The sequence below is a fragment of the Lagopus muta genome, chromosome 5 (genome assembly GCF_023343835.1).
Source record: "Lagopus muta isolate bLagMut1 chromosome 5, bLagMut1 primary, whole genome shotgun sequence".
NCBI classification, from domain to species: domain Eukaryota; kingdom Metazoa; phylum Chordata; class Aves; order Galliformes; family Phasianidae; genus Lagopus; species Lagopus muta.
The window spans coordinates 63,696,247-63,708,932 of NC_064437.1; positions in this window are offsets into that span (position 1 = coordinate 63,696,247).

Genomic DNA, 12,686 nt, shown 5'->3' on the forward strand with positions numbered 1-12,686 from the left:
AGACCACTGGGTGAGCTTTCCCTGGGCAACCTGGTCTGGTATTAAATGTGGAGGTTGGTGGCCCTGCATGCAGGAGAGGGGCTGGAGCTTGATGATCCTTGAGATCCCTTCCAACCCAAGCCATTCTATGATTCTACGATAAAGATACTTTCCTCACAAATAAATCTCTATGTTGAATCTGAGCTTACGTATTCTAGCCACTGTCTTGCCATCAGTCAGAAAAGAGCTGAAGATGAGACTGGTGTTGGCTTTGGTGGTATGTCCTTAATGGGGATTGCAGTCTCCTTAGTCCTTTCTGCTGCAGTGTGTGAATGTTACAGGAGCGTGTAATCTTCACGTGCCCCAGTGTTCATCTGCCTAAAAGCATTAATCTGATCTTTTCAGCAGCTCACAGTAACATTTTTCTTTCAAAATGACAATACATGACTAAGCTATTTATCTTTTTTTTTTTTTTAAGGAAAGCACTTCTCTCTCATCCATATACCCAGACAGAAGAAGGGAAGATTTTTCACTTGAGCGTGATAACTGCTGTGCTTGCTGTGTGATTTCATCCTGCTGTCTCTGTCAACATCTTACTTCGTTTATGAATGTCAGATTTTGACAGAATTGGTACATTTTGTTTTATTTTCATTGAGATCTTAACTTGCACAGTGTTGCTGCTCAGGCAGGGTCCAAACACATGTTAAGCTCAGGCGTTTCCCAGTGTTTTGCTAAGATTAACACATTAATTTTTCTTCAGCCTCATAAAAGCCAATGCAGATGTATCAGCTGTTGAGTAGTTGGTTGGTAGTATCATAGAATCATTGAATGGCCTGGGTTGCAAAGGAGCACAATGCTCATCCATTTCCAACCCCCTGCTGTGTGCAGGTCACCAACCAGCAGCCCAGGCTGCCCAGAGCCACATCCAGCCTGGCCTTGAATGCCTGCAGGGATGGGGCATCCACAGCCTCCTTGGGCAACCTGTTCCTATAGGAACATAGGAAATAAGTTGCCCCAAGACAACCTATATTAGAATGGCAGGATCAAAGAAAGGCTTGGGTTGGAAGGGATGTTAAAAGCCACTCAGTACCACCCATGGGCATCTCCCACCACTCCACATGCACACTGTGCCAGAGCCATCCTCATAGCGAACAGTTTCTTCCTTATACCTGATCTGAAGCTCCCCATTTTCAGTTGTATTTTAGCTATGAGTTTTACAATAAGCGTAGTCCTTTACTGTTCACTTGGAGGTGGTTTTTCCCTTGAAGTGTTTTCCAAAAGATCAATAAATTTTATCTGAGATTTCATGAAATGTCCTATAACTCTACTCTGGAGCTTCTCGTTTGCATAAAGACAATTTTCCTTAAGCCTGAATATAACTAATGGCTATTTAAAAGTTCTTTATGGTGCCCAGGTGTGTAGGTGAACGTTACCACAGCTCAGAGCCAATGGCTGGGCTGCCCAAGCTGCGTTTTAACCCAGCACACAGGAAGCCTTGGGGCAGATGGGTTTGTGTTGCCATGAAGACGGAAACAGCCTTCAGAATGGAGACTTTTAATACTTTAATTAAAGGTTTCAGATTCATTGGAGTCAACCCTTCAGGTTCCCCTTGTAATCCTGACCAGACTCATGGCTTTCCCTTGCACTTCTTTTTCACACTTCTGCTTCCATAATGAGATAATTAAACAGCTCACGGTTCTTTAAGATACAATAGATGAAAGCAGGTTTTGAAGCTGGTGATTCAGGACTGCAAACCAGGTAATCGTGGTTTCTGACTACTTCATACAACCTTACGGGAGAGATTTTGTCCTTTTTTAGTGGAAGAAATTGTTCAGAAAATCATACCTATTAAGAACAGCGTGTGCTTAATTTAATTCCCACTGAGGCGGTTAGATTTCAATATTTAACATCAAGGAGTTGCTCAAAGCTTTTCCTCAGCTGGGCTTTTATCATGAATAGGTGCACTGGTAAGTGGCTGAGCTGGAACCCATGTGATGATTGCAGAGCAGAGCTATAAAACAACTGGGATCCAGTCAGGGGAACGGGACACAAGCACCAGCCAGCAACACTTCTGCCTGCTTGCTAAAGCACGCAGTGCTCTCATTGGCACTGGATGCCATTCAATGGCTATTTCCATTTTTTTTTAAAAGCAATTTCAAGTGCTAGCCGTTCAAAGAATTGTTTAGTTCTCCCTTTTAATGAAGACTGCACATGCAGAAGAAAAGTCTGCTGACAGCAAAAGGAACATAGGAGTGGGGGCTCTAGCAAGCTGCTTGCTGGGATCTCCTTAAATTACATCATGGTAATGAAAATTCGACCTCCATATGTCAAAATTCATTAATGGAAAGGCACATGCAAGGCAGCAGGAATTTTTTTTCTGCGAATGTTAGTAGCCTGAACTCCGCTGGTGTCCCCTGCTAGCTCTCATCTTTATCATAGAATCATAGAACTGCTCAGGTTGGAAAAGACCTGAAAGACACTGCTCGTGGTCCAAGGCTCCTCTTACTGGGAGCAGAGATGAGGAATTGCACTTCTGGTCCTGCTGGAAACGTCAACAGATTTGGGGATCTCCTTTCCAGTTCAAGCTCCCATTTGCTTATTTTAGCCCATTTTAGGCATTCGGTAATTTCCTTTGGTATCATGACACCTCTCCCCATTTTCAGTGCACCACCCTGAAATGATTATCTCAAGATTTGGCCATGAGGTACAGAAGAGATGTGGTCAGCCTGCCAGAACTAGAGTGCCTTTTCAAACAACAGGATGCAGCCTTAATTTTTGCCACAGAAATACATATCAGATACTGAATGCAACTTTTAATAATTGCACCTCTTTAAAATCTACCTCAGCTGTGTTTTTCATCCATCCAAATTTTAAATGGAGAAATATAACCACAACTTAGTGGCAGTACCCACACCGCCTTCTGTTTGGTCCTTGAGGGGATTCCATGGGGCACAGCCTCTGCTTGCTGGTTGGGAGGATGATTTGGACACCTTTTACTTAGAATTACTCTGGGAATTACACATGGAGCAAAGAAATGCCAGTCCTGCTACAGATTGAGCCCTGGGCGTGCTGACAGCAAGGCAAATAAATCCCAGCTGCCCCTGAGGGCACCGCGCTGCAGAAGATGAAATGCATCACCTGCTATCCACGTTTAATGTCCATACACTGTGTGGATAACACAACTCCACACACCGTTCTCTCATGGGTGGGGAGTGTGGGGGCACAGAGAGAATGCTGCTGGGCAGGAGCATCACTGAGGATGTGGAGCAAGGTTTGGTTCCTGCAGAGATGGGCACCTTGCACCAGTCTGGGCAGCTCACTGTAGGTGTTTGTATTTTAAGTCATGCTGGCCTTTTTCTGCTCTATTTTCAGACTTGCACATGTTACTGGGGATAATTCCTAGATCACATCTCAAACCCTGCTGGATCATGCTGGAAGATCATAAAATCACAGAATCACAGAATGGCCTGGGTTGCAAAGGAGCACAGTGCTCATCCAGTTCCAACCCCCTGCTGTGTGCAGGTCACCAACCAGCAGCCCAGGCTGCCCAGAGCCACATCCAGCCTGGCCTTGAATGCCTGCAGGGATGGGGCATCCACAGCCTCCTTGGGCAACCTGTGCCAGTGCCTCACCACCCTCTGAGTGGAAATGCACTTTTACACTGGGATCAATATATCAGTGACTCTTTGGGTGCAAACACATTCATTGGGTGTGCTTAATCCTATAAATCCTGACTGTAGGTACATTCAGGTTAGTCCTTTTTTATCCAAAAGGAAGGGACTTTGGGCAAAGCCTGGAAAAGACTGAATACATCCCTGCTAACATCTGCAATGTAGGTATGGGTTTTAGGCATTCTGACGTCAGATCACTTCCCTTTGCTCCTGTGTGGATATACGTTGCTGATAAAACACATTCTGACACACAGTGTTACGTCCTGAGAAAAGGAAAATGGACTGAAGATGTTGGTAATCCTATTTAATTTAAATAAAGCTTCTCCTGTGCCAAGCACCACGCCTGTGATTTTCTCACTGCTGTTAAACTTCGTCCTTTCAGAGACATGCAGCAGGGAGATCCATGCTGCTCCATGGGCTTTACAATTTCCTTGCTGTGTTCTTCAAAATGGGGATTTTTTTTCCCACCAGCAACTGTTAGCATTTTTCCATATTGTGTTTTCAGTCTTTTCTTATGGCACTGCAGTCTGTGCTAAACAGATGACCTCTTTTGCCTAATGCCGCCAAGATGTTTGGGCTTGTAATTCCACTTGTTCATAAAGTCACAACAAAGTTATGTTCTATGGACATTGATGAAGGAAATGGGGCAAAGCCAGCAGTGTCCTGGCCATGGCTGGGGTCTGCCCAGCTCCACAGCAGCAGTTCTGGCTGAGTGTGTGAAGGGCTGCCTTCCCCCAATTAAGCTGGTTTGCATGATTGTTTGTTTGTTTGTTTGCAGGAGAGGTGGTGGGTTTTGGTTTTAGCAATATCTTGCCAGGAGGACACAGAACTCACCAGCTTGATGTGTAATTGGAAGTGAGAGCTTTCTAAAAGATAATGAAGAAATAGAATATAATTAAGATGCACCAAGCAGGGCTCCTCTGGCACTCCCTCCTGTTACATGTAAGCACTGCACTGTGCTGAACATGAAGGCAGTGACTTTGTAACATAACATTTTGCCTTCTTTATGGCTCATATCTGGGGCTTTTCCTTCCAGGTAATGTGAATAGTCAGTGTAAATGCCTCAGCCTTCTCCACTGTACAGCTCTGGGAAGATCCTGGGGTGCCTCCTCCTCTCCTTTACTGTGATGTGCACTTGGAAGGGACCTCTGGAGGCCATCTCCTCCAACCGTCCTGCACAAGCAGGGCCACATAGAGAATCATACAATCATTGAATGGCCTGGGCTGAAAAGTACCACAGTGATCATCTAGTTCCAACCCCCTGCTATGTACAATGTCACCAACCACAAGCTGCTTGTCCAGGACCATGTTCAGTATCCTTTGGCCTCCAAGGATGGCGAATCCAAAGCATGCAGCCTGCAGTATCACCTTTTCCAAGCATAATAACAAATAATTTGGTAGTAATAAAGTGAAAGATCCTTCCCAGCAGCCTGACCAGCATGCGTGTGGATGGCCATGGCTGCCCAGGATGCTCCATTGGGCTTCTGCTCTTCTTATCAGTGGGGTATGACCTTACAGACAGACGTGTCTCGAGCCAGAGGTTATCTAAATGCACTGCACATCATTTGGGCTTGACACTTCCAACACTGTACTCTGGGAACAGCTAACAGTCAGAAGTACGGGGATGACTTTTATAATTCAAAGTGACCCAAATCGTTAGGATCTCTTTTACCAGCAGTCATCAATTCTCAGAGAAAGTTCCAACAGTTTCCTCCTGCTGGCTATAAAACAACTGCACAAAAGGGCTTGCTAAGGGGGGGGGGGAGATATTTCATGCTTCTGAAGTTTTCTCACACTCTTGAGATCCTGAAAATAATATGCGCTCTCCATATTTCTCACCGCAAATGACAGCAGAAACTCATTAACTCATCTCATAAAGAAATACAGGTGGAAATTATATTCATTCCTCCTGCCTTTTGCTCAGCGAGATGATGTGATGCAGGAGAGTGGAATAACTCTTGAAATCCGAGGTACGTCTCATTGTATTTATGTTTTACTGACACAACTCAAGTCTCTCCGCTGAGTTTCCCTTGCTGCTATGCCCACAGCAGTGCCAAGATGCTGCAATTGAGAACAATTGTGTCAACATCTTATGGCAGTGCCTTTCTTTTGAGAGACCTGGATGGTTATGCCTTGCCCAGGTGGGTATCAGTGAAACCGAGAATGAGGAGACAGGGAGGAAAGAGTAAAACGAGTGTCCTGAAAACAGGGATAAAAGAGGAAAATATAGCACTGGGATGGGAGTAGAGAAGAGGCAATGAGAAGAATACCCCTAAAGCATCTGGCTGTGTTTAAAAAAAAATAATAATAAAAAAAAAGCAAGTCAGCCAAAGGCTGATTACTGGCTGTGGTATTAGGGTGGTCCCAATAGGAATGTAACATCTTCATCTTGATGTATTTTGGTGGAAGAAAAATTATCCGGCAGCAGGGATTGAATTCTTCACAGGGTAAGCATGTCGTGAAGGCCTCTTAATGAAAGAGACTGGAAAACAAAGAAGCTCTGAAGAAAATACAAATACTTAATGAGGAGCTGACTCCTTCTGCCCTGAAAATTAAGGAAGAGACAGTGGAGTCGAGAGGGCTGTCACTATAAATGAGGCAGTAATGTCATTAGCTGGCACCTCCGGGGCTTCAGGAAGACACTCTCAAGATAATACGCTGTTAATTAACTTTCCTTGTCCCCAGAGGATCTTCAACGTCCAGTTGCTTTCAGATCTACCTGAACAGAGAAGCGAGTTCAATTCTTTCCCCAGCTGAGATGTCTCAAAAGGGAGAGCCGGGGCAGGCAGCAGACCCTGTTTGTCTCCAGCAGTACAACCACTAGGAAGATATTAGGGGATTTGGAGAGGGTACAGACCAAGAAATTAGCCTCAATTTTTTATTCATGTTCCTTTGGGAACGTAACTATGTGAGATGAGTGCTGAGCATGGAGCCCTTACGTCACAGGGATCCACGGTGCCACTTTGCTTTGTTTTTGCAAACCATATTTTGTTTTGCTGTATGCCACCCAAAAAAAGCCACGTTTGGCAGGACTTCTCAGGAAGCTTTGGGCTTCCTGTGCTTTGGGCCGAGTTCATCTCAACAGCAGAATCGTGCTGTTGGATGGGAGCAGAAGCTAACCGAGGTAAAGCATTCCCTCTGCACAGCTTCTTGTCTTAAAATAAATACTGCCCTTGAAAGCATCCCATTGCCACTGATGAAGCAATGCTTCATTGAGTTATCTCCATGAACACACGCCAGTAATTGCTGTGGATAAATTACATTCGCCAAAGACTTCTAACGGCCATGCTTGGAGTTAAATTAGCTCCCTGAGTTTGCATTGTTAATTAAGCTCAGCACTGCCCTTCCGTGTATGTCGCTTTCCTTAATAGCCTGTGCTATCTCCAAAGGGTAAATTATTGCCTCTCTGTTCATGTTCTGTTTTGATGGAGCATGGTATAGTTTGCACTTACTTATTCTACACAAGGATGCTAAGTTGTATGCATCTTAAGCAAACACTGCTATTTCAGGGAAGTTAAAACTGTATCTACATTGGAAAACAGGCATTAACCACCCATTCCACTGCTTCTTTTGTAGCATATATGCCACGGGGAAACAGCATGGCTGTACCTATTCCTTGCAGTAGGATACAAAGACTGAAGTAAAACTTTCTTTTACAAATATCAGACACTGCAGCTCGCTACTGCTTCCTCTGCTTCCTCACTTAGTGCCTTGCCTGTTAGCCTGGAGAAATCTCAAATCCTTACATTGTAAGACCTCTTTTTTTTTTTTTTTTTTAAGTGACTTCATATTCTTTGTCAGATTTGTCCCTAAAACTTCAATTGCAATCTTCTAAGCAATGGGGGGAACCTCATGTTGTTCTGCTCCAGCTGTCCTCTATCAGCCCATTCCCCAGCCCATCCTCCTCCTGCCCACACCTGTGAGCAGGCAGTTACCCTCAATCTTGTGTTTGTGCCAACTGGAAGCTTTCTTATGAATAAAAGTGAAGCTAACTACACTCATGGAACTGCAGGAACAGAATGCAGTGAGGACGATTGGTTAGAAAGGAAAAAAGAAGTAAATTAAGAAGAGAGCTGAAACTGGCAGGCATCAGCAATAAACCAAACCCAGGGCAAATTGAAGAAGAGTGGTACCAGGCATTTATAGGAATAAAAGCTATTCTTAATCATTGCAGAGCTGGAGCCTGCACAAATGTTGTGCAGCATACATCGATGCAGAGATTTTTTCTTAAATAAATTGAACTCCAAAGACAAATTCATTTGAACTTTATCCACGTTGTTTTAACACGTGTGTGCATGGCAGGCTTATAAATGGCCCACAGCACCACTAGTTCAAGCACAGATGAGCATGAAGATCTCCAAACTGGATACTGTCACCTCTACTGCTTTCATAAAGCTTACTTTTATTTGTTAGGCTACTCTTGCTGGCTGAGTTCTGGAGTAATTGTTACAAACCCAAATATGTGACTTAGGACTCAGGTCTAAAAGTAAGTCTTAAGCTCAGGGCCAGCTGTGATTCATTGCAATTTGTTTTTCCCTGCAACCTGTGCTCATCCCACTACTATTGATGAGCCACCCACCTGCCACGAGAGAGGCTCCAGTTCCCCATTTCCCCCAAACCCAATGCTGCCAATCAAGCACTAATTGGTGTTAATGATCAGCCTGTGCCGGCTGCTGGATGGGTTGGCTGCTTTGGGGGATGGCAGTGGGGGCTCTGTGATGGAATTCTGTGGCCAAACTGTGCTGCTGTGGGGTATGGCATTGCTGTGGTCTCACCATGTGAATCAGAACCTTTGGAGAAGGTAAGTGTATCCTGTTGTGTCTGCACCTTCCTTCTTTGAGAGGGTAGATAATAGCAGGATGAGGGGAAATGGCTTTAAGTTGAAGGAGGGAAGATTTAGGTTGGATGTCAGGTGGAAGTTCTTTACTGAGAGTAGTGGTTCTGGCACAGGCTGCCCAGAAAGGCTGTGGATGCTCCATCCATGAAGGTGTTCAAGGTCAGGCTGGATGGGGGCCTGGGCTGCTATGAAATGTGAAGGTTGGTGGCCCTGTATGCAGCAGGAAGTTGGAGCTTCATGATCATTGAGGTCCCTTAGAACCCAAGCCATACTATGATTCTTCTTTCCTGTATTTGAAAAGCTCTTCTTACAGTGGTAAGACATGTAAATGAGTTACAGCACTTGTCTGAGCAGCTGGGAAGTTTTTGGTGCAGAATAACCGAGGTGTTATGCTCGTGTCAACCTTCAAGAGCTAGGCATGGGAAGAGGTGGATTTCTTCAGTTTGATGGTTTATGGTGAATTATTTATTTGTGACAGAATCCTGGCAATTGCATAACTTCTGGAAAATGTGCTGCCATCCCAGTGTCCTCCTGAGCATCCTCATCCCTTCGGAGATGAGAAAATTGCTGTATGGGTTTGGTCTGATGGAAAAGAAGCTGTGCGTGCTGCAGCATCTCAGCACTGCTCACATGACAGTGAGGAGGATTACATACCTGGAGATGAGTGCCAAGATCTCTTTGTGAGCCTCTGATACCTTTTTGGCAAAGGCACAGTGATAAAATGTTCAGTATTTATGACCCCCTGATTCCCTGTGCTTTTTGTTGGATGTTTTATGGTTTCATATTGCTTATGAAATGCCTGGCGTGTTACAGTAGTTCAGGGCCCTAAAAATTAATTTACTGTGTTTTATTTATTACTATAGAAACCTTGCAGTCCTGCTACAGCTACCTCCAGAAGGAAGCTGAAATACGTTCTTCTCATGTTCTTAGCTTGGGAGTTTACAGCAGGAAGCCTGTGATGGGACATTGCAGAACTGCCCATGTGTTTCCCAGTGATGCATGCAGACCGTGAGGCTGGGACTTGATTTCAGGCTCCAGGTCTGCTCCTGCTGTATGGGGACAACTTAATTTGTTCTCTGGGCTTTTAATGAATGCTAATAATGCTGCAGCCTGCCCGTGAGTAATTCTGTACATCAGTTTCCACTGCCCTAGGAATAAATCAGAATTGTGTTATTTCCTTGCAGAAGTACTTTTGGGAGGCAGGATCAGAGCAGCATGCATATGGAATAGTCAAATAGAGTATAATACAGCACCCATTGGGCAATTGGTGTCTGGCTGTAAAGCACTGAACTCCTTTAATTTCCACTGACTGCGAGGGAAGGCGATCCATCATCTGTCTGCTTGTGGAAAAAGGTTGCTCTGCTGCTTTGAAAGACAGTGCTGGAAGCTGCTCTTTGTGAGGGAGCTGAATTTCTGGTGTTCTCTACATGGTTTCCATCACATTTCTTACTGCTGATTGATCACAGCTGGGCAGTGCTACTTTTTCCCAGACAGAACTGACTTACACTGCTTCTGTGCTGTTAACTGGTGGGAGAGCCTTTAACATTACCTGTACTAGTAGTAGGCTTTCACAGCTCCTTCTAAGTCTTAAGCTTTGGGATTAGTGTTGTCCCACTCAAGCCAAGGGCTTCATTTTGCCTGTATCTCCTCTGGAATCCACAGTTCAGTTGGCTCAGAAGTCCTGACTTTGGAGTACTGCAATGACTGCCCTCAGGAGTACACACTGCTATCTAGACCAATTGATCAATTTCTTTTTACACACATCAATTTCTTGTTTCCTTGGTTTTCATTTTTGTATAAATACACTGAAACTTAACACTAACAAGGAAATTAAAAAAAAAAAAATCAAAAGGAAAATTAAGTTGCCTGGCATTGTTGGAAAATCTCTCGTTGAGATGCTGTAAGGCTCCATTTTAATGGGTTGCCCCTTGTGCTTGGACAAGCTTTTACTCTTGCCCCTCACGGTTCTGATTTTAAAAGAAGGCATCTTAGGCACAATTTATGCCTTGGTTATTTAAACTATAAACCCTGAGCAAATGCCAACCTGCTGTCGTGGTGGAAGCGATGTGTCAAAGTAGACATTGTCACCAATTGTACAGAAGAGTCAGTGCACCATCCATTGCAGAGCCTCAAGCAATGTCCTGCCCCTCCAACACATCACTGAGCTGGAAAACTTCAGGTGACATCCTGACAGCTCTTCTCACCCTGTGGTTCTCCAGAATGATGTAAAGCCTGCAATCCATCCTGCCTGACGTATCCCAGTGTTTGATTAAAGGTGTCCTGCAGCACTATTTCATGGCTCCTATTGATCACGCAGTGTAAACAGTTCTGTTTCCTCCTCTCTTCAGAATAAGGTGCTGTGATTTAGTTGCACTTATGTCAGTGTAAGCAAGTACTGGCGCTTGCTCCTTGCAGTTTAAAGCAAACAGGCTACAAAAGGCCCCTTGGGCACTCAATATCCTTCCCAAACGGCCCTCGACAGGCAGGTTTGGCTGTGCCAAATGCTATTTAAGCACCTTTGTGTTAGTTCTGCTCTTCAGGCACTCAGCTACAGAGTGCCCTACCTGCATGGCATGCTGTGTCTGTGCCCCAGATCTGCCCTCCCTCCTGCCTTGCTTTGTTTCTGCAGTTCTTACAGTTATGTGGTCACTTCAAGCAGTAACTTGTAGGGTGCAGATCAATCAAAGCACTGATAAATGACTGTCATAAAGGAGATATTTAATTTACCTCAACGCAGAGACTTTTGCTGTCTTCTGGTTTTCCTATTTCCTTAGAAACAAATAGAGCTGGGGACTTTGGAACTGATTAGAAAAACACAGAGTGTTTCTGATTGTCCACCTGAATTGAGAGCATTGATTCTGAGTTCAGGACATTCCCTGACTATCAGAACATAGCAATGGCCAGAAATCTTTTTGTTTGATCTTTTAATTCAGCTGTTAAGGTGAGTTTTGGAAGAGGAGAGGATAATTACTCCTGTGGTAACGGAAGCTAATCTGGGGGAAGAGACATGAGAAAATGAGTTTAAAACAGATATTTATTAATATTTTAAATTCCCGTTTTAGAAGCATATCTTCTTATTTCTATAAAGCTTACACTCTGAGGTTGCTGTCTCCTTGCAGAGTTTGGGTTTGTCCATGTCCCCAGGCCTTATCTGATAGGTGCAGAGCTGAGGACAGGCGGTGGTCTATGTATGCTACTGGGCTGTGACAGAAGCATCGTTCTCATTTCTCACCTGGGGAAAAAACTAACATAGCCATGATGTGATGTAGAACAGAATTAGTTAAAGCCAGAGTGAATGTGAAAATGAGTCGTGTTTAAATGACTCCCAGTTTCAAAGGCTTGCATGGAGTGCTGGATGTGCTGGGGCGCAGCTCCATGGCTGCCCATCTGTCTCTATGGAGCTGTTGTAATGATGCTGCAGGGATCTGTAACGTGCCAAGCACTTCCCCACGTGGGGCACTACATCAGGAACTGGCTTCAGCAGTTTGTGCTACACTGAAAATACCAGGTCTTGTTAAAGAAGTCTGGGGGATGTTGAGAACTTCCCAAAGCTGCAGCTCTAGGCATTTGCCTAACTGCAACAGATGCTTTTAGAATCCAACACTAAGAGAACTGACCTTTGTCTTAGGGACATGCAGACATCTGTGGTACACTGGAAAGTTAGTGGCAGGCAGGGCTGGTCAGCAAAAGCAGACCTTGTTCCTGCAGAGGTACCCCCACACCTTGCTGTGATCCCATGCAGGCAGAGCGGTCCCAAAAAGTCAGTACTGTGCTGCACAGTCAGCACTTTGTTGTGTGTGTTTGGAACACTGTTTGCTGTATCTCTTGGTCTAACAAAAGATTTGGACTGGGCTCTATTTCTGTTATGAAATCTTTTTAAAAGTGGCTGAGATCTGCACCCAGGTTTGAGGTTAGAAGCACTCAGCTCTGCTGTCTTTGCGGGTCGCTCAGCGTCACGCAGCTCAATTATCTGTCACTGAACGAGAGGAGCAGCCTTTCGGATCTGAAGTCACATAATTGCTGCAAAAACCTGTGGGGAGAAACTGAATACCTTGGGAATAGCTGCTGCTGTGCAGCTCAGTGTGCTGGGAAGTGTCTGGGAGAGGTGTCACTGGGAAGATTAAGGGGAAGTCACCCGAGGGGAAATACCTGTGGCTCTTAAAATGTTTTCTTTTCTAGCAGAAAATACATTTGTCTGA